Here is a 22,582-nt window from a genome sequence, read left to right as displayed (position 1 = left end):
CTCAGCCAGCCCTGCAGGGAACCCTGAACCTAGGGTGACCCTTCACAGTTGACCCAGGATGGAGGTAAGAGGACCAGTCATTTACATCCCCTTAATTGGATGATCGATCACTGGTAGATTTTCCAGCTGAGAACACTCCTAAAGAGGGCTGACAGAAGAGCTGGATTCCAGCCCTGTCCCCAACAGCTGAAGGACCAAGTTCCTCATTTCCCGGGGGGGGGGGGGGGGGGGGATCTGAGAGGCATGCAAATGTAGGGTTGGATGTTATCTTTATTTTTCAACTTTTGATATTTTGTTCATCAGACATTTTGCATTAATTTGGATTTTTGAAAATATTGCAGGGGCGCCTGGGTGGCTCGGTCAGTAAAACATCCGACTCTTGATTTGGACTCCGGTCAGGATCTCCACGTTCGAGACTGAGCTCCGCATCGGGCCGAGCACGGAGCCTGCTGCGGATTCTCTCCCCTTCTCTCTGTCCCTTCCCTCTCTCTCAAAATAAATAAATACATATTTTAAAAATTGCATTGAAATATTGTCTTAATTACTAAGCTTGTTGGCACTCCCTTAAATTTTGCCCCACTCCCCTGACCCCGATCCCAGCCCTGCTTCTGGCGGTTGTGTGAACGAGTCAGCCACTCAGGAAAGCGAGCTGGTGGTACTTAGTGACCTTGCAGGTGTGTATGCCCTATGATGCAGTAATCTCCCTCCTGGGTGTATACCCAGAAAAAAATGCTCTCCTCCCTCTGTAAGGGCACACGTATGAGGGCGTGCATCAGAAAATTGTTTAGGCTAGAGGAGAGCTGGGGACAACCTAGAGGTCCATTGTTAAGGTATGGTTAGTAAAAGGAGCCAGATGTATCCTATGGAATACTAAACAGCAGTTGGAGGCAATGACCCAAACGTACAAGCATCAACAGGGATACAGCTTTAAAACACAGAGTAAGACACAGAAGGAGATTGACAGCACCATAGGATGTATGTAAATTTAAAATATCCAAAACTGTACTGCGGGTACATGCATTTTAAGGACATAGAACAAATACATCACACTGAGTCCCACGGAGACAGGGAATGGGAGTGGAGGTTGGAGATGTAGGAGGAATTTTAACATAAACCAAAACGTAACAGCCACCTTGTAGGAGTCAATGATGACAATGTTTTATGAGAATGACTAACTCAATTTGCTCTACTGTAAGAACCAAAATAAAATAAGACGTAATTAACGTTTACAATTTAATAAATTATGTTCTATGAAGTGGTTTCGGATGCCTCTGAGGATTACCTGCTGGCTGGCGAAGTCGTAGTTTGGATGGAGCTTCAAGGTGTGCCACAGACGGGGCGCCTGAGTGGCTCAGTCGATTGAGTGTCTGACTTTGACTCAGGTCATGATCTCGCGGTCTGTGAGTTCGAGTCCCGCATCGGGCTCTGTGCTGACAGCTCAGAGCCTGGAGCCTGCGTCGGATTCTGCATCTCCCTCTCTCTCTCTGCCCCTCCCCCGCTCATGCTCTGTCTCTCTCTGTCTCAGAAATAAACATTAAAAAAAAAAGGTGGGCCACAGATGCTTCACCCCAGCTTTTTTGCGACAGATTTGTCCATTCAACTCAGCTGAATTCCAATTTGGTGTGTGACTCACATTTCAGACACTAATCCCTTCTTGAGTACTTGAAATGTAGGAAAAAATATTTATTCGAACTAGCTGACTTACAAATCTGTGAATTAAGAAAAATATACACAAGGCAGCACTAGAATAAAAAGTCTCAGGATAGAGAAACGTGCTCTACCATTCATAAAATCCTTGTCATCCAAAATGCGTCCCTTCTCACTTGCAATATCTATGAAATGCTCATTCCCCAAAGGCACTGACCCCAAACACAGCAAAATCTGGAATAGGGTGAACTTTGGTCACAGAGATACAGCGAGGCTACACTTAAACTAGCTGAGACTAAACCAAAGTGCAACTTCAAACTCATCAACTCATATTTCATGAAAGTCTTTTAAATCTGCTAAAAATAATTCCGTCCAAAAAAATTAATGTAAGCATTATGAACAATTAAGAAACAGGTACGTTGGTAAACAAGGCAAATTCATGTGAAGATCTGACTCATCATTTGGAGACTTGACCTTCAGTGAATTGACCTGGTGTGTAAGGGACTAACCATTTCCTCTTTCCTCTTCAAGCCTGCCTTTGACATTCATCAGAAATATGGGCACCTGGATCAAAACGCTGGCTGGGGCCAGGGGGGGGGGGGGGCCGGGCTTAGGGGAGGAGCAGTGAGATTGGCCCCAGATCTGTTCATATTCAAGGACAGCCGCAACTACCAAGCGGCAGAATTTCAACACATCCCCATCTCCCTGAACCTGATTGCAGGAAACCAAGTGGAAAAAATTAACCTTGGGCTGAATCCAGTCCGCTTGCAGCTGCAGCCCGCGTGGCCTTTTTAAAAGCACACGTTTGATCGTGCCACTCCCCGGCTTAAACCGTTTCAAGGATTTGGGATCAAGTTCCAACGGCCTCTCAGGGCTTACAAGGCCCCTCGAGACCAGCCTGCCTCTCTGACCCCAGCGGGTGCGCCTCCCCCTGCCCACTCTTCTGTTCCCTGTGCTCCAGCTGTACTTAGTTCTTCACGTTTCCTAGGTGCTCCATGGTCCTTCCTTAGGCTTTCCTTTCTCCGTGCTGTTCCCTCTGCTGGGAACACTCTCTTCCTATACCTCCCACCCTACATGCCTGCCTTTCTATCCCCAAACACCTGCTAGGTCAACTTTATGGCTCCCATGGCGCACAACGTCCTTTAGGAAGATCTAAATTAAGAAGAATTAACCAGTACTTCAGTTCTGAGAGACGATGACCCCCGGGTATCTCTCATCACGTACATCTTACAAGCAGAGGCATGTAGTGCCCTTTGTTCCGGACTAACTTTTTAATGAGCACGTTCAGCCTAGAAGGATAGAGATAGTGTCTCCCTCCAAAGCAAAGGGCAGTTACGCTTGCTGTCCGTTATAAAACATTTGTGTTCCCTAGGCTCAAGGCTCCAGCCTACTCTAAGTGCTAGCAGTGACCTTGGCCTATCTATCTTGTCCCCATAGGACCTGGAGGCAAGGGGAGCCGACACAAATATGTTGTTCATACCACTTGCTGCTCAATGAGTAATGAAGCCCTTTGTCTCTGACGGGCATCTCGTGACGGCCGCCAGCATCCATGAAACTGTGACAGGCTAACGTGTTGACCTGCAAGTGGGGTAAAGACGCAAACCCTTCTCAGGTCTTGACCGTGATAACCCAATGTTAATTTCCTGATGTAGAGGGCCGTACTGCAGTTTACGAGGATTATGTCCTTGTTTGCAGGACACAGACACTCAAGTGTTTAGGAGGGCAGCAGGTGACTGAGTAACTAGTAGGGAACAAAAAATGTTCTATACTGGACGTGTGACTTTTCTGAATGTTTTCCGGTTTTTGTTTTTGTTTTTTTAAACATTGATCAGTGGGTTCAGGTGATATTAGCCTGATCTATCCAATGAAAAGTTCCCCAGCAATTTTTTTTTTTTTTGGTAGGCTTCAATTTTTTTTTTAAGTTTGTATTTATTTAATTTGAGAGAGGGAGAGAGAGAGAGAGAGAGAGCAGGGGAGGGACAGAGAGAGAGAGGGAGAGAGAGAGAATCCCAAGCAGGCTCTGCACTGTCAACATGGGGCCGGATGTGGGGCTCAAACTCACGAACCTCCAGATCATGACCTGAGCCGAAATCGAGAGCCGGATACTTAACCGACTGAGCCACCCAGGAGACCCAGATAGGCTTCATTTTTAAAGCAGTTTCAGGTTCCCAGAAAAAAATGGAACAGAATGTATAGATTTCCCATATAGCCCCTGCCCCTGCATTCCCAGACTCCCTTGCTGTCAACATCCTACCCCAGAGTGATACCTTTGTCATAATGGGTGAACCTACATTGACACATCATAATCACCCAAAGTCCATAGTTTACATTAGGGTTCCCTCTTGGTGTTGTAGATTCTATGGGTTTGGATATGTGTAACGTATAATGACACGTACCCCATATTACAGTATCATACAAAATAGTCTCACTGCCCTAAAAATCCTTTGTACTCAGCCTATTCATTTGCCACCCCTCCCCACCTCCAAACCCCTGGCAATACTGATCCTTTTTCTGTCTCCATGATTTTGCCTTTTGCAGGATGTCATATATTTGAAATCACATGGTAGGTAGACTTCTTATACTGGCTCCTTTCGTTTAGTTATACGCATTTGAGAATTCTTCATGTTTTTCTGTAGCTTGATAGCTCTTTTTTTTTTTAGTGCTAAATAATATTCCATCGTTTGGATATACCACCCTTTATTTTTCCATTCACCTACTGAAGGACATCTTGGTTGATACCAAATTGTGGCAATTATGAATAAAACTGCTATAAACCTTTAAGTGCGAGTTTTCGCAGGGACGTGAGTCTTCCACTAATTTGGGTAAATATCAAAAAGCACAGTTGCTGGAGCATATGATAAGAGTGTGTTTAGCTTTAAAGAAATTGCCAAACTGTCTTCCAAAGTAGCTACACCATTTTGTATTCCCACCAGCAATGAATAAGAGTTCCCCGGGGGCCTGGGTGGCTCAGTCGGTTATGCATCCGACTCTTGGCTTCCGCTCAGGTTGCGATCTCAGGGTTTCGTGAGTTTGAGCCCCCCGTCTGACTCTGTGCTGTCAGCATGGAGCCTGCTTGGGATCCTCTCTCCTTATTTCTCTGCCCCTCCCCCATTCATGCACTCGTGCTGTCTCTGCCTCTCTCAAAATAAATAAATAAACTTTAAAAAAAAGAAAAAAGGAAAAAGAATTCCTGCTGGTCCACATCCTCACCGGCAGTTGATGTCAGTGTTGTGGGTTTTGGTCATTCTAATAGGTTTGTAGTGGAATCTCATTGCTGTTTTTATTCGTGTTTCCCTAATAACATACCATTTTGAGCATCTTTTCACATGTTTCTTTGCCATCTGTATATATCCTTTGGTGAAGTGTCTCTTCAGGTTTTTTGCCCATGTTTTTTTCAAATTTTAGAGATAGAGATTTAGAGACAGAAAGTGTGGGTAGTGGAGAAGGGCATAAAGAGAGAGAGAGAGAGAGAGAGAGAGAGAGAGAGAATCCCAAGCAGACTCCATGCTCGGCACAGAGCCCAAGTGGGGTTCGATCCCGCGACCCTGGGATCGTGACCTGAGCTGAAATCAAGAGTTGGACGCTCAACGGGGCGCCTGGGTGGCTCAGTCGGTTAAGCGTCCGACTTTGGCTCAGGTCACGATCTCGCGGTATGTGAGTTCGAGCCCCGAGTCAGGCTCTGTGCTGACCTCTCAGAGCCTGGAGCCTGTTTCAGATTCTGTGTCTCCCTCTCTCTCTGACCCTCCCCCGTTCGTGCTCTGTCTCTCTCTGTCTCAAAAATAAATAAACGTTAAAAAAAATTTAAAAAAAAAAAAAAAAAAAGAGTTGGATGTTCAACTGACTGAGCCACCCAGGTGCAAGTCCTTATTTGTCCTTAGAATACATCTCACTGGTGATATACAGTCAGAGAGTGGCTCTCTCAGTTATTCACGAGGGTGTCTGGCCACCTTGGTTTCCCCTAGACTGAGGGGTTTTCCAGATCCATGCTAAAACCTACACAGTCCGGGGTCACGCCAGGAAGGTTGGCCATTCTACTTGAAGGAAGAAATGAAATTCTCTTCTCTGTGTGGTTAATTACCAACTCGACACAGACTGAAGTTCATTTGCTTCCGATTGCTTTCAACTTTTGAGGAATTTCTTTTGAAATTTATTTTCTTATGTAAAACATTTACATTGTTCCCAAGCCAAAGCCACATGATGAGGCTCAGAGAAGCTAGCTTTGGTCTCTGTCCCCTCCGCTTTATCCCCGCCCTCTCATTAGAGGGAACATTTTCATGAGTTTTCTTGTTTATTCTACCACTGTTCCTTTTTTGAAAATATAAGCAATTACTTACATGTAGTGGTAGCTCCCTTTCTTAGACAAAAAAAAAAAAAACATTCTAAAACACTGTCTTCATACACTTTTTTTTTTTTTAATGTTTATTTGTTTTTGAGAGACAGAGAGACAGAGCATGAGCAGGGGAGGGACAGAGAGAGGGGGAGACACAGAATCCAAAGCAGGCTCCAGGCTCTGAGCTGTCAGCACAGAGCCCGACACGGGCCCGAACCCACAAGCCATGAGATCATGACCTGAGCCAAAGTCAGGCGCTCAACCAACTGAGCCACCCAGGCGCCCCCTTCATATACTGTTTTTAAAGGTGGGGGAGGGGGGTGGAATCAACCCAACAAACCAGGGACAGGACGGTATGAAGAGGCCAGATTTATTAGAATAGAAAATTCCACATTTTCCCTCCACACCACATCCCTAGCATTACCTATTCAACCCCAAATAGCTTTTTAAAAATTGTTGCCAAGCTCACACCGAGGACAGGCAGAGATTCAGCGCAATGGTGCGTCTCAGACGGTGAGAGGAATTGCTCTCAGCTCCCGGCTGCTGAGGACGAGAAGCGGGCGATGAGGCAGCAGGAGGGGCCCTCTCGTTCGGTTCGGTGTCGCAGCGCCGGTGTGCACAGCAAAACGCACGCGGTCTGCTCACCCTTCTGATGCGACAGGGCCCGCGGAAGGAGTCAGGGCCATGAGTGAGCTACTTGCTTGGCTGTGTGCGGATACACACAGGAGTTCTTCGTGTGGTGTGTGCGTGGAAGCGTTGCAGGAGAAGGATTTAGGGGGCTGGAAAAAGGAGTCACTTGTGAGATCCAGTGATTTCCTGGAGCGTACGAAAGGAGGAGTCTCCCGGTTTTTACTCGTGAGAAGCCAAGCTCACCTCTTGGCAAACTGGTCCCTGTGGCCCGTGTGCGGAGCACAGGCCATCTGTGGTTTCCAGAGGGTTCTAGGCAGGGCTGCCGTGATTTGTAGGCCGAATCGGTGGCTACCTACCTGGTGTGCTTTAAGAACAGTCACCAGCCGCCCCTGCCCTCTCTCACACTTCCTCCCTACCAAGGCCTGCTACACTCTCCCCTCGCTCTGTTTGGGGAGGACACGCTCTCCTGAGCTCTTTCTGACAGCGAGAGGAAGACATCATCTCCCGCAGGTCGCCCTTTAAATGCACTTCTCCCGACTCGAGAAGGAGATAGGAAAGCTCTAGCCAGATCCGGGAGAAAAATCTGGATTCGTGTGCAGAGGCAAAGGAGCAAAGTGGGTAGAACCAGGCCGCTGGAGACCGACCACAGAGATTTGAACCCAGGCTCTATTATCCTCTCTAGGAACCTTGGGCATCTTCCTCCTTCTTTCTCTGCCTCGGTTTCTCACCTGCAAAACAGAACAAACCAGAGCTCTTCCTAACTCATCAAGCTGTTAGGCGTCTGTAGCGGGTTGAAATGTGACCCCCCTCCCCAAAAGCCATGTGCACCCAGAACCTCAGAATGTGGCCTTATTTGGAATAAGAGTCTTTGCAGATGTAATTAAGTTAAGGATCTAGAGATGAGATCATCCTGGATTTAGGGTGGGCCTTAAATACAATGACTATTGTCCTTACGAGAGGAAGGGTGGGGGGGGGAGATTTGAGAAAGCAGGACGCCACTGAGTTAAGATTGAGGCCCAGGAGAGAGAGCCAAGGACTGTCAGCAACCACCAGAAACGCCGAGGCGTGAAACGGATCCTCCCTCCAGAAGAAACCGAAGGCTGCTGACACCTTGGCTTTGCCTTACTGGCCTCCGGCTCTGTGAGAAAGTACATTTCTGTTGTTTTAAACCAAGTTGATGGTAATTTGCTACGACAGCCGTAGGAAACGAATCCGGAGCCTTGAGAGCAATGAAACCTGTGCAGCGGGGCACATAATAGCAACTCAGTAAATACTAGCAGCGATTATTGAACGCAATTAGAGCCGAGAGGACGGGCGCAGAAGAGGGTATACCAGCTGGACGCTGGAGGCGGGAAGAAGGCAAGAACCAGGTAGGTAAGAGACGCTTGCCCGACCTTTTAGGTTTTCCCGAGATTACCCCTTCGTCACCTGCTGTCGCTCAGGGATGCAAAGGACAACATGACCTTTTTCTTGGTTTCAAGGAGCTTCTTATCTAACGGGCGAAAAGCAGGCACATAAACAGAAGACCCCACTAAGGTGAGGCTGTCGTCTATGCCTCTAGTGTAGACTCGCTGATTGAGTCCAGAATGACGGGATCATACGCAGCTGGGTTGGAACACCCCACCCTCACTTACCTTCCCAGCCGATGAGTTTGGGTCAGTTACTCGACGTCTGTGCATCTCGGTCTCCTCGTGTGTAAAATAAGCCGCGAAATAGCTGCCTCTCGGGTTTTTTAATGAGAAAATATATTTAAGGTCCCCGGTGGGGTGCCTGTGGAGATATTAAAAAATAACATTAGCTCCTTTGACTCCCCATATGCTCGTTCTTATGAGACACCCAATAGAAGCCTCAAACTCAGTGCGCCCCAAAGTGACCTCATTTAAGCCCTTCTCTCTTCAAAACTTGTCCTTTCCCTTAATTTCCTGATCCAGTTCATGGCATTTCCACCCTACTCGGTCTCCGAGGACTTATCTCGGATGCCTCCCTCTTCGCCCTTGCGTCCAGATGATGGCAAGATCCTGCTGACCTTACCTTCCGCAGAGCTCAAGTCTAACCCCTGTCTTGCCTGCTCTGTCCACTGCCTTAGTTGGGGCGGGTGGCATTCTTCAGGATCCTTCCCATGGTCTCCCTGCTCGGCTCTAACAACGGGGCCTCAGCCCCCAGCCCCAGTCCTTCCTGTGCACTACCACCGAAGCTATATTCTTCAAGCCTGATCTTGTCATTCAATTGGTTTAAATCTTCCATTTGCTCCTGATAACCTAGCCGGATCGGCCTTCACTCTGAGAACACAGGAAGCCAGGCGGGGCGTAAAAGCTGATGTGCTAACTCCCAGATCCCCACATGCCCAGAGAGGGAGGAGATGAGGGGCGAAAGGTAAAACAGGGCAGCCAGCCTCAGACTCCCTGTCTTCTGCCTGCAGGGCTGAGTCTTGAATTAACTGCAGGAATGGTGCTGTAGGAAAGTTCAAGCAAGATTATCCTCTGCTCTCTGAATCTGGGGCTGAGAGCCACCGAGTCGGACTTCAGTAAAATGGGCGGGGGAGTTTTCCAAAGTTGGAAGCCTGCTGCGATCTTCCCAATTTTCCAAAGCCTCGGGTTTCAGTAGGACACGCATTTATGCGTTGTCAGCTACAACAGCTATACGTGTAGTGAGCAGTAGGAAAATATTTATTTTCTTGCTATTCTCCCACCTTCCCTGAGTAGGACGCTCCAGCCACAGGTCCTACCGTTTTACAAACACACCATACTGTTTTATGCCTCAGGGCCTTTGCACATGCTATTCCATATTTATTTTTTTACATTTGTGATGGTCTTGCCTCATCAGTGTGTAAGTTCCAATGAGAGCAGGCCTACAATAGTACCTAGTGCATAGTAGATGCCTAATACACGTGCCCTGAAAGAGTAATGCTGCTCCTTATGCTTTTCTCCCTTGTCCTCCTGGGGACCTCCTATTCATTCTTCAAGACTCAGCTTCTATATAGCCTCTGACAAATTCCCCTGCTCCTGCCTCACCCCCCCATGTCTCCTAACTCACTCCAAGAGTGGACCCTCTGAATGTCTTCAATATTTCTCTAGGATCGCCCTTGCCCTGCCATTTAGAACGACGTCTTTATACCCCTGTCTCCATTGGGACACCATGAATCAGCAGCTCAGTCTCGCTGACTGAGGGCCCTGTCACTACCTAGCACAGGGATGGCCATCAAGCACTGGTTCACGATGAATGTTTGGGACAACAGAGAGCGAGCCCCCAGCTCCGCCTGGAGGGGGTGGGGAGGTGGGCCAGAGAAGGATTGCCGGGAGAGAGAAGGTTGGCGGAAGAGAGGTCAGAGAGGAGTCTTCCAGGGAGACCAAAGGACATGCCAAGAAAGAAGAAGACATTTCAAGGTCTACTCCGGAGCCTTTAAGAAAGGTGCTGCTAATGACTGCTGGCCTGGCCGAGCCGAGTCCAGGAAGAGGGGGTTAGAGGATGATAGTCCTGCCTGGGGAGCCCTCTGAGTTCTCCACCTGGAGCGGCGGCGGGCCCCCCCCTCGTCAGAGCCCGGGTCAGGAGGGGTGAAACAAGAACACGCAAATTGCTATCCCAGCGGCCGATTTGCCTGCAAGCAATTTCTGAGACCACACAATAGAAGTTTTCAAATAGATGGTTTCGAGTATCCACACTGTAATGAGATCAAGACTCCAAGCCTGCCAGCATGTAGCACAACGGGAAAAATATCATTTATGGCAGGCTCGTGAATCCTATTTGCATAAAACTTATAAACCCGAAAGCACATACTCCCTGTGCGGCGAAAACGACCTCTCCTGGTTTTTGTTTTCTCTGGACGGTGGCAGCCTATTGGGTGGGAAGGCCTTCGTGATGAGAGATTTCTCTAAAGCCAGGAGGCCACTTATAATGGATCCCTAAATATACGAATGCATTCATTCAGACATTTCTTTTATCGCTCTGTTATAGGAAATAAAGCCGGTTCCACTTAAACTGTTGTATGGCCCTTAAATCCCTGGGTAACCACTGACATACACATACACCCCAACCCACCAGTCCAGGCACAAAACATGGGGGACCTCTGTCCCAGCCGCCTTCAGAGTCTGCACGCGTGGCTAGGGTCCTGCCTGTTTTCTAGGGCACTCCTTCTCCCTGGCTTCTCTTTAAGCTCACAGGGGCACAAGCGTGTGGCTCATTTAGAGGGAAAACAGCCTTCACGGGCTCAGGTGGCATTTTTCAGAGGTAAATTGGGTTGAATTATGTGAAGTTGGAAGTCCCTTCCAACATTTGAGAGTTCTCAAATTTCCTCCCACTCCCTCCCTCCACACTTCTCAACCTCACCACACAGAGCACAGTTCAGCGACGTGGGTGTGCTGTTTATTATGTAACGGCCTCCCCGCGTGGTGGGGGGCACGGGCTTTTCCGCCAGATCCCTTCCAGCCTCGGTTTCCATTGGTGCCCGTTGCTGTTGCATTCGTAGAGCTGAATACACATAAAATGAATTGAGATCCTATCCTGGACACTTAAGATAATGCCTTTCATGAGTATCTCTAGGGGTAATGTGCCTTGAAAACCCCTTTGCTTGACGGACTGATGGAGAGGACTAAGGGATTCGGCAGTAAGTAGGGGCAACACTTCTGGATCTCAGGGGTGGTTAAGACCACCGCAAACTGCAGGACTCTGGCTGGGGGTGGGGGGACCATGACGGTGGCCGGGGATGTGCAGGAGGTGAGGGGGCCTGCCGAGGGCCGAGGAAGGGTGAGAGAAGGTGGCCTTATGGCAGCAAGAGCAGGAGGGTCTGAGCAAGACCTCTCCTGTGCCTGGGTTGCAAATGCCCCTGCCCCAAACCAGCGGCATGGTTTAAAAATCCCTAGGGATCAGAACAGGGGTTGTTGATTGAAGGTCTGTTAAGAACAGTGGCAGGTGGGGCACCTGGGTGGCTCAGTCGGTTAAGTGGCCGACTTCAGCTTGGGTCACTATCTCGCGGTCCGTGAGTTCAAGCCCCGCGTCGGGCTCTGGGCTGATGGCTCAGAGCCTGGAGCCTGCTTCCGATTCTGTGTCTCCCTCTCTCTCTGCCCCTCCCCCGTTCATGCTCTGTCTCTCTCTGTCTCAAAAATAAATAAAACGTTAAAAAAAAAATTAAGAAAAAAAAAAAAGAACAGTGGCAGGCGCGTGGGTGGCTCAGTCAGTGAAGCGACAGACTAGATACGGGCTCAGGTCATGATCTCAGGGTTTGTAAGTTGGAGCCCCCCCCATCGGGCTCTGCGCTGACAGTGTGGAGCCTGCTTGGGATTCCCTCTCTTTCCTTCTCTCTCTGGCCCTCCCCTACTCTTGCTCTCTAAACATAAATAAATGAACTTTAAAAAAAAGAACAGTGGAATAATTGTGGACGACCCTGTTTGTCGGCGTTAGGAAGAGGGCAGGGAGAGAAGGAGACCGTGCAGACAGCAGGCCCCTCACTCCAGCCAGTTGTTGATTTTAACGCACTGGGATTCGGCATCGCAAGATCTGTCATTTTCTGTGAAACTAGCACATTTCAAGTATTCGCAACTAAATCAAATTTAGAATATTGTGCATTCCAAACAAAACACCTCGCTGGGCCAGATTTGTGCCTCCAGCTGGATTTGAGCACAAGGTCAGAGTAATCAAAGACATTGCCCCAGTGGTGGGGCGTGAGGGCCTCAGATAATGCGTGAGAGGAAGACAGGTGGTAAAACTCAAACAACCTCAAAACGAAGGAGACTACGAAGACACGGAATAATGGAAAGGCCTGTGTTCTTCGGAAAAATTGTCTGGTCAGAGTCCAGGGACACGTGTTGCCCCGGGATATAGGTACCTGTGTTGGAGCCTGATATACTCCCAGCCGCTCGGGAAAAACAAAACAAAACAAAAACAAAAAAATCTCTCTTCTTTAGGAATACATGAAGCTTAAAAAAGAAATTGCTTCCAGTTTATACGAGAAGACAGAAATGAGGTCAGAAAAAGGTGAGAATAAATAAAAATTCCAAGTTATGGAAAGAGCCAGCCCATCCGTCTCAGGATTGCAAGAAATGGGGCTGTGCTTTCGAAGGAGGCCAGGTTGACCCACACAAACCTGTTTAGCCGTGACTCGATTACGGGCGATTCCTGGCCCAACTCCCCTCTCTCACAATTGTTAAAACTTGTGTCATTTATTTTTTTTATTTTTATTTTTTTAACGTTTATTTTTGAGACAGAGAGAGACAGAGCATGAATGGGGGAGGGTCAGAGAGAGGGAGACACAGAATCCGAAGCAGGCTCCAGGCTCTGAGCCGTCAGCACAGAGCCCGACGCGGGGCTCGAACTCACGGACGGCGAGATCGTGACCTGAGCCGAAGTCATTCGCTCAACCGACTGAGCCACCCAGCCACCCCAAAACTTGTATCCTTTACACGGTGGGCTGATGAAGTTGTCTTCAGGCGAAAGGAGAGGGGATATCACACACAAGGGAAGGTTGGGAGCATCAACACGTTGAGTACCTTCTGTGTTCCGGGCCCTGCGGGCGTTTCATGTATGACGACTGCTTTCATTACGACTCGCAGCATCTTTATAAGGTAGCTGATGCTTATCATCTCTATTTTACAAATGAGGAAACTGAGGCACGGAGTGAGAACCTGACTCCTCCCATGTCAGAGAGTTCATAGTAACTGGAAGAACTGAAACTGAAGTCGATTCGGAATAATCATAATAGCAGCCAGCACCTCCACTCTACTCCAGGGACCTTTGCATGCTGTGCCCTCCCATCATTAACTCCAGCCCGTCTTTCCAAGGGTGTGGAGATTAAATGAGATGATGCGTGTAAGCACTTAACACCCTGACCTGCCCAATAAGGGTGATTAATGGTTGTTATTGTTAAAATTTTTTTTTCAACGTTTTTTATTTATTTTTGGGACAGAGAGAGACAGAGCATGAACGGGGGAGGGGCAGAGAGAGAGGGAGACACAGAATCGGAAACAGGCTCCAGGCTCCGAGCCATCAGCCCAGAGCCTGACGCGGGGCTCGAACTCACGGACCGCGAGATCGTGACCTGGCTGAAGTCGGACGCTTAACCGACTGCGCCACCCAGGCGCCCCAATGGTTGTTATTGTTAATAGAAGCATCTGGATCTGTATTCAGAAGGTTCCCAAAGACTGTAAGGGGATAGATAGGAGGAGGGACAGGGACAGATGGCAGTACAAATGACAGAGTGAAGGAGGGCAGGGAGTAGGTGTAGACTGCTCTTTGGAAAAGTTTGATGTTCAAATTTGTTTATAAGAAAGCTAATTGGGACGCCTGGGTGGCTCAGTCGGTTGAGCCTCAGGTCATGATCAAGGTCTGTGAGTTTGAGCCCCACGTCAGGCTCTGTGCTGACAGCTCAGAGCCTGGAGCCTGCTTCGGATTCTGTGTCTCCCTCTCTCTCTGACCCTCCCCCATTCATGCTCTGTCTCTCTCTGTCTCAAAAATAAACATTAAAAAAAAAAGAAAGCTAATTGATCATGACTTCTGTGGACTGTATGGTGCCCCCCCCCATTCATATGTTGAAGCCCTGACCCCCAATGTGTTGGGTATTTAGAGGTGGGGCCTTGGGGAGGTAATCAGGTCATCGGAGTAAAGACTTCATGATGGGAGTAGTATCCTTCTTTTTTTTTTTTAATATGAAATTTATTGTCAAATTGGTTTCCATACAACACCCAGTGCTCATCCCAACAGGTGCCCTCCTCGATACCCATCACCCACCCTTCCCCCCATCAACCCTCAGTTTGTTCTCAGTTTTTACGAGTCTCTTATGTTTCGGCTCCCTCCCTCTCTAACCTCTTAGTATCCTTCTAAAAAGAGGCATGAGAGGGGTACCTCGGTGGCTTAGCCGGTTAGGCGTCTGACTTCAGCTCAGGTCATGATCTCACGGTTCCTGAGTTTGAGCTCTATGTTGGGCTTTGCACTGACAGCACGGAGCCTGCTTGGGATTCTCTCTGCCTCTCTCTCTCTCTCTCTCTCTCTCTCTCTCTGTCCCTCCCCCACTTGCGGTTTCTCAAAAGTAAATAAACATTTTAAAAAAATAATAAAAAAAATTAAAACGAGGCATGAGAGAGGCCCCGCCCTCTTTTCGCCAACCGAGGACACAGCAAGAACACGGCAGTCTGCAAGCCAGGAAGGGGGATCCCACAGCACCGCACACGGAATGTGCCGGCACCTTGATCTTGGATGTCCGAGCTTCCAGAACCGTGAGAAACCAACGTCTGTTGTTTCAGCCACCCAGTCTGTGGTGTTTTGTTGTAACAGCCTGAGCAGACTAAGCCGAGAACCAAAACGGAAGAGGAGAGGCTGGCGGCGCAAAGAGAAAGGGGAGCTAGTCAACGGAGAACACCTCCCGGTCCTAGAAGAAGGGCATCAGGAGCCCAGATGGGAAGTTCGGCCCTGGGAAGGGGTAAAGAGGCTTTTCCGCCCTGAAACGGGGGAAAGAAGAGAATGGGTGGAAGATAGCAGCATATTTTCCCGTGGAAGGAAGAAAATCGAGGGACTAAGGTTTGACGTGATCCCAGCCCAAGTGGAGAAAGCACTGCTGCTGACGGTGAGGAGAGAAGGAGAGGGGCTGGGGATGGTGGAGACGGGGGAAGAGGCGGGCATGGCATCCATGAGGACCCCTCACCAGGGCAGTCACACACCCCAGATTTTCTGGCTCAGCCCTGATATCAGCATCCTCTCCCCTAACCCCCTTCATAAGCACACTCATACGGACACGGATACTTGTCCGACCTTACGGATGCCCGATTTGGGATTCAAAAATGTAGTCCTAACCCAACCAGGGCTAAATAAAAGGAATGCCGAGCAGCCTAAAACAGAGCTGAGATTAGGTTGGGCAAATTCTCCCAGTACACCTGGATGACTCTCTAGCTCCACGGAATGATCCAGAGAACCAGAACACGGGAGGGCTTGGCAAGGGGGACACACTGGAAAACCAAAGCGTTGTAGGATTCTACGGTAAAAATTGGGAAGGCAGGGGAGTGGATCCTGTCCTGACCCAAAGCAGAGAAAGCTTGACTTATTCCCCCATAGTTCTCAAAATGTATTTCTCATGGTCAAATAAACTAAGAAGTATTGCACGCCGTATTCTCCACAGAGGATGTATATTACAAATCAGCATATTAAAGGCTCTGAGAAGTCCTGCAGTAAGGAATGGCAGTAAGCAATTTTTTTAAATGCACTTTAATATAATTGCTCTCTGGGAAAACCCTACATGTGGTTGAAAGGAGTATTTTATCATCTGCTAAAGATGGAGGTGGCAGTGAGTCTGTAAGGGACCGCTTAAGAAATAACAGATGGCCTGGGTGGCTCAGTCGGTTAAGTGTCCGACTTCGGCTCAGGTCATGATCTCGCGGTTCGTGAGTTTGAGCCCGCGTCGGGCTCTGTGCTGACAGCTCAGAGACTGGAGCCTGCTTCACATTCTGTGTCTCCCTCTCTCTCTGCCCCTTCCCTGCTTATGCTGTGTCTCTGTCTCAAAAATAAATAAACATTTTAAAAAAATTAAAAAAAAAAAAAAAGAAATAACAGATGGTCTCTAAATGCCCTCTGTGGACGGGGCGGGCAGTTAACTACAGGACTTTTGTTTTACTGAAGGCTGCGCAGGTTTGGGGCCAACATTTTCAGGACAGTGAAGAAGCTGGATGTGAATGAGGGAAGGACAAAGAAGACTTCCATGTGTGCCAAGAAAAGGCGATCTTGGAAATGAGGTATATTTCATGAATATTTCAAGATAGCTTGCTATGGGTAGAGGGATAAACCTTCTCCATTTTCCCGAAGAAAACCCCAGCAAAGACTGAAAGGGGTGAAATCGCAAACTGGCTGCATGTATTTGAAATGTCTTGTGGAAAATGGTGAAGAGGCGAATGCCACTAGGTGTGGAGTTGACATGGTATCAGTTTATGAAGATGGGGGGGTGGGGGGTTATATCCGCTTCATCCAGGACTCCCCATGTTTATTGGTCCAACCCTATTTTTTCTTATAACACCTATTAACATCTCAGAACTAGTATTCCTCCGATCCACATTTGGGAACACCCTTGTCTTACTCATTCCCCTTCCACATAATCTGACTAAAGCGGGGAGCTTGAGAAAGTGCTAAATTTAACTTCCGACAGGAAGAGGCAAGGATGATATTCAAAATACCTAACAAGTCCAGCATGCTCTCCAGTAAATGAGAGTGAGTAACTGTGAACCCAGAGCAATCAAGCTGAATATCAGTCCTACAAAATCCTGCGTGGCTTCTCAGACTATATTTAATTCTGGCCTTGGACTTGAGATTCGTCTCTTAATAGAACTAGACGGGGCCTTTGACAAATTCCTTCTTGCACAGGAGAGGAAATTAATGGCTGGTTGGTAGCATAGTCGGGGCTGAAGCCCCAACCCCCTAATGGTGGGGCACACCAGCCGTTACTCTGTGAAACGCAGGGAGTGAATCACTGCCAGATACGCACGACCAACGTCGTCAAACACTGCTCTCTTCCTTCTTGCCCCCCTCCCCACCTACCGTCTGCTTTTGGTCTCCAATTGAGCATAAATGCTGTACTTTGGAATAAGACCGTAGCATCTGGACATTGCCTGAGGATGGAAGAAGGAGCTCTTTGGACGTGTATTAGTTAGGATAAGCTGCAGTAACAAATAGACCCAAACAGGTCATGGGGTCAATACAACAGAAGCTTGTTTCTTGCTCACACAGTCCAGAGTGGTCCAGTTGGGGGAAGCAGAGGGTGGCACCAGGGACTCTTCAATTACTCAGGAACCTAGAACCTGGTGCCAGCTCTGCTACCTTTAGCATATACCTTCTAAGGCCATTCAGAGGACTTTCATCTCAGGGCGTTGGAGGAGACACGCAGAAACTTATGAACTAGATTGGGAGGAGTACACATCACTTTCGCTCCACTCCCATTGGCTAGAGCTCAGTTACGTGGTCACTAGAGAGGCTGGGAAGTGAAGTTCAGCTGTGAAACAGAGAAAGAGAAGAAAGGTATTTTGGTGAACAGGATCTTTGACCCTCGTCGTCCCATGAACTTATGAAGCTCGGGGATTTAAGATATCAGCTTTCCCATGTGTAAGTGCGAGTTACAGAGAAGGAAGACAACCGGTTTCCTTGGTGTCTTTTCCTGTTTTTCACTTCCTAGTGTTGCTGGCAGGCTGGTTGGTATTTAGGATCAAAACTGGTAAAAGCTGAGAGTAAATTTCAAAGTCTTATAGGTTCCAATAGCCCCTCTTCCTTCCCCTCCATTTTGTGAACGAAAGGTAAGGGCTGGATACTAGAAAGCCTGCTGGTGTAACAGACAGAAGGTTTGGGTTCAAACCCTTCCACTTCCTAGCTGTATGACCTAGAGCAGCTCAGTGAACCACCCGGAGCCCTCGTGTCCCTGAACTGCAAACTGAAAATGCACCTATCAGTTCCACCAAGATGTCTGGTCCCAGAAGGTATAGATGTCTCCTCCATCATTTCCCATACAGGACTCTTTCTTGGAGGATTTGATTCAGGGATGAGTTGGGATTATTCACACAGAGTGACCGGTGCTCTGTTTTGGGGCTGGTGTCGGGGGAGGGGGAGGAAGGCTAACTGAAACACATGGTCAAAGTGTCACATTTGAATAGGGCCATTTCAGCCAGTCATCTATCTCTCCTTGAAAGTTCGTTGAAGGACAAATGTTTCTATACATTTTATATATACGTTTTGCCATTTTCCAAGCCACTGGTGGTCTATCTGAATTTAGACTCATTTTGTGTTTCAGTTAGTTCTTAAATTAAGGTACGATGTAGGCCATGGATTTGGGGAACAGGATTATGCGTGGAAAAATCCACGCAGCTGGTGAAATACCATGAACTAGAGATATATTCTTATTTCCCAAGATAGGCCAAAATTCCGGATAATTGCTTTTTTGCACTTGTGGGGTCAGTGATTATTATTTTTTTTCGTATTAAATATACAGCACTGATTGAATAGGAATACAAATAAATACTTTAAATATTATTTTCACATCCTCAGACATCCTAGTGGGAATTGAGAGGAAAGGGTATGATAAGACTGCTATACTAACACAGTGCCTTTCTCCCAGTAGATTCTAAGAATTGCGCTCATAATGCAGTTTGTCCTGGACAAAGTGAGCCGATATCCAAACTATCTCAACTTCATAAATGAAAAACCTAAAGCCCAAAAGATTTTTTAGTTTATCAAATATTATGTGTTGAAAAGCCATAACACAAGACTCAGATTTTCTGACTTCCATTCTGTAGTTTCTGACTCATTTACTGGTTCATGCACTCAGTCACTCTCTTACTTTTTCATTCATTCATCACATCCGACGGACACAGGGGCTCTGGAGGACGCCAGAGAGACAGAAGACAATTCTTGGAGTCGAGGATTATGCTCTAGTTGGAGGGACAAAACCAACACAGCAAAAGCAAAAAGTAACAACAAACCAAGTCGGAGGGATTAAGTGCCTGGTACCCCGGGTCAGAGAAGTGCCCGAGGAGTTCCGCGTGCCCCCCACACGCGTGAGCTGGCCTGTCAAAGGCGTTTTGCAAAAAAGGTGGAACTTGGTCTCAGAAATCAAGACAGGGTTTGTTGTTGTTGCTGTTTCCAGTGGGGACAGGAGGGTGGCAGGGTTACATCTGTCAAAGAGGAGAATGATGAGCCAGACAGTAGAAAAGGCAGAAATGAACAGGCTTTATTAAAAGACAGCGGGAACTGGTTTAGACGAATCAACATTTCTTCTGTGATAGCAGCCGCCGAGAGAAGGGAGAGAAGGTCAGGAGAGGGAACCTAGAAGGGGAAAGGAGACAAGGGTCTGCTGCATCTACCCTTGACCGGCATTCAGAATTCACGTTTGTTGCCTCCTACCAGACACGCGGTACAGCAACAGCTGGGCACCAAGACCAACATTCCCACACATTTTCCCTTTTCTGGAAGGCATGGTTGTGGATGTGGACGGGGCTCCAGCAGCCGGGCCAGCTTCTGGGTCTGGAACCCGTGCCCTCACCTACATCCCTCGCTCAGAAGGCCCCCGGGTTTGGTTTCATGCTCTTCGGTTGCAGTCTTGAGACCCTGAATAATTTTCGCTTTGAGTTTGTGTTTTGTAAGTGAAGCCCAATGGGATGATGGGGCAGGTGCATGAGCAGAGGAGACACCCACGATAGGAGGGTCTGCTGCTGTTCCTTGCCACCCCACTCCCGTGTGGGCACCCCACATGCACAGAAGGACAAACATCCATGCGTGGGACCTCAACAAAACTCAAAACTAGCACGGGCGGGGGGGGCGCCTGGGTGGCTCAGTCGGTTGAACTTCTGACTTTGGCTCTGGTCACGATCAAGCCGTCTGTGAGTTCGAGCCCCATGTCAGGCTCTGTGCTGACGGCTCGGAGCTTGGAGCCTGCTTCAGATTCTGTGTCTCCCTCTCTCTCGGCCCCACGCTCTGTCTCTGTCTCTCAAAAATAAACATTGAAAAAACTTTTTCTTTTAAACTAGTACACGGTAAGTATGCTACCTGTACGACTGAATACAGAGTGCAGCCCTGAGAGACCGCACTTCCCACTTGAGACAGAACCTTTCTTAGAACACAGACAGAAAGTAAAGACATTTTTTTTTAATTTTTTTTTTAACGTTTATTTATTTTTGAGACAGAGAGAGACAGAGCATGAATGGGGGAGGGTCAGAGAGAGGGAGACACAGAATCTGAAACAGGCTCCGGGCTCTGAGCTGTCAGCCCAGAGCCCGATGCGGGGCTCGAACTCACGGATCGTGAGATCATGACCTGAGCCGAAGTCGGACGCTTAACCGACTGAGCCATCCAGGCGCCCCTAAAGATATTTTTAAAACCATAAAACCCCAAGCTACCTTCATCATATCTTTTTTTTACTTGCATATTTTTTAATTCCCTGTATTTAGCCAACCACTTATGCTGAAAATGAAGACATGGAAGGAAGGGGAAGGGCAGGGCAGCCCGAAGTTCCTTTCTTTTTCTGTTCTTCCTCGTTCATCAGCAAGCTGAAGGCTCAGAATATAGGTGGGGTATGCGCGTATCCAAAAGTGAAATAAAACCAGATGAGTTAGTTGTGTGCAGTGTTTCCATTATTCTGGTAAGAACAAAATACACATGCATATCCAAGCTACAAAATACAAATTGTAGGATTTCGCTGATTCTACATGCAAATTAAGTGCTGTTATATTTGTATTGGAAACTGGCATTGCACAATGTAAAGATAAATGGTAAAACTCACGCTAATAATTTAAATTTTTAATTTTATCCTCTCTGAGGAAGGCATTAAATAGCAAATAAAAAACACTGTAAGTTGAAAGAGAGACCGCGGAAGAAAGGAAAAAGCTTTATTGTTAGTACCTCTACTAACACTTTTTTCCTTCTTTTTGAACGAAGGGTCCCCCCATTTTGCGCTGGGGCCCACGTATTTTGTAGCAGGCCCTGTGCCTCAGTGTGAGTCCCTCGTGTGAGATCAGAAAGGCAAACGTAGAGTGGGCGCCATCTTCCTTCATTGACTCAACTGCCACTCACTGCCTGAGGCCCGCCCCGTGGCTCTGCTCCAGCTAATAATGTAAATGATGAAGTTTAAATTAGGTGAGGTTCCCTACCCATCTCAAAGGCAATTCAAGTTTTTGGGTTTAATAGTATATTTTAAATAATTTTAATTCTTGGGGCGCCTGGGTGGCTCAGTCAGTTAAGCGTCCGACTTCGGCTCAGGTCACGATCTCGCGGTCCGCAGGTTCGAGCCCCGCGTCGGGCTCTGGGCTGACAGCTCAGAGCCTGGAGCCTGTTTCAGATTCTGTGTCTCCCTCTCTCTCTGACCCTCCCCCATTCATGCTCTGTCTCTCCCTGTCTCAAAAATAAATAAACGTTAAAAAAAAAAATTAAAAAAAAAATAAATTATTTTAATTCTTACTGAGGCAATACATGTGTATAATTTAATATTTTGAAGAGTGTATGGTTTTCAAAATTATGTGTAAATAATTTGCCTGCCATAAAATTCACCTTTTCGAAGTGTACAATTCAATAGTTTTAGTTTCACGAGGTTGTACAACCATCAACCGTCTAATTCCAGGATATTTTCATCACCTGAAAAAGAAATCCTGTATCTATTATTGGCCGTCCCTCCATATTTCTTTCTTCCCTAAGCCCCCGGCAACCACTAATCTGCTTTCTGTCTCTGGCTTTGCTTATCCTGCGTATTTTCTATAAACGGAATCATACAACGTGTGGCCTTTTGTGTCTGGCCTCTTTCACTTACCATAATGTGTCAAGGCTTCTATTTGGGGCAGCACGGCATTCCTTTTTATGGCTGAATAATATTTCATTCTATGGGTATGCCACCTTTTGTTCCTCTACTCATCCTTTGAAGTACGATTGAGCCTCGAACGGCACGGGTTTGAACTGCACGTGTCCACTTATACACGGATTTATTTCAGTAAAAACAGTACAGTGCTGTACTTATGATGTTCTTGACAACGCTTTTCTCTAGCTTGCTTCAGGCTAAGAATCCAGCATATAATACATACGACAATCAAAGTTGTGCTCGTTGACTGTGTATGTCAGCAGTAAGGCTTCCGGTCAAGAGCAGGCTCTTCGTAGTTAAGTTTTGGGGGAGTCCAAAGTTGTATGCGGATTTTCAGCTGCTCGGGGAGTCAGGTATCCTGACCCTCCATGTTGTTCAAAGGTCAACTGTATAGAATTTAATTTTTTTTTTTTACGTTTATTTATTTTTGATAGAGACAGAGCACAAGTGGGGGAGGGGGAGAGAGAGAGGGAGACACAGAATCCCAAGCAGGCTCCGGGCTCCGAGCTGTCAGCACAGAGCCCGACACGGGGCTCGAACTCACAAACCGTGATCCTGACCTGAGCCGAAGTCGGATGCTCAACCGACTGAGCCACCCAGGTGCCCCTCAACTGTACAGAATTTAAATGAAGAGGGATGGTTGGCTCCATTCTTTCCTTCTGCACCCTCCTACCCACTCCCCC

The sequence above is a fragment of the Panthera tigris genome, chromosome B1 (genome assembly GCF_018350195.1).
Source record: "Panthera tigris isolate Pti1 chromosome B1, P.tigris_Pti1_mat1.1, whole genome shotgun sequence".
Classification (NCBI taxonomy): Eukaryota; Metazoa; Chordata; class Mammalia; order Carnivora; family Felidae; genus Panthera; species Panthera tigris.
The sequence above is the reverse complement of the archived record's forward strand: the minus strand, read 5'-3'. Positions refer to the sequence as shown.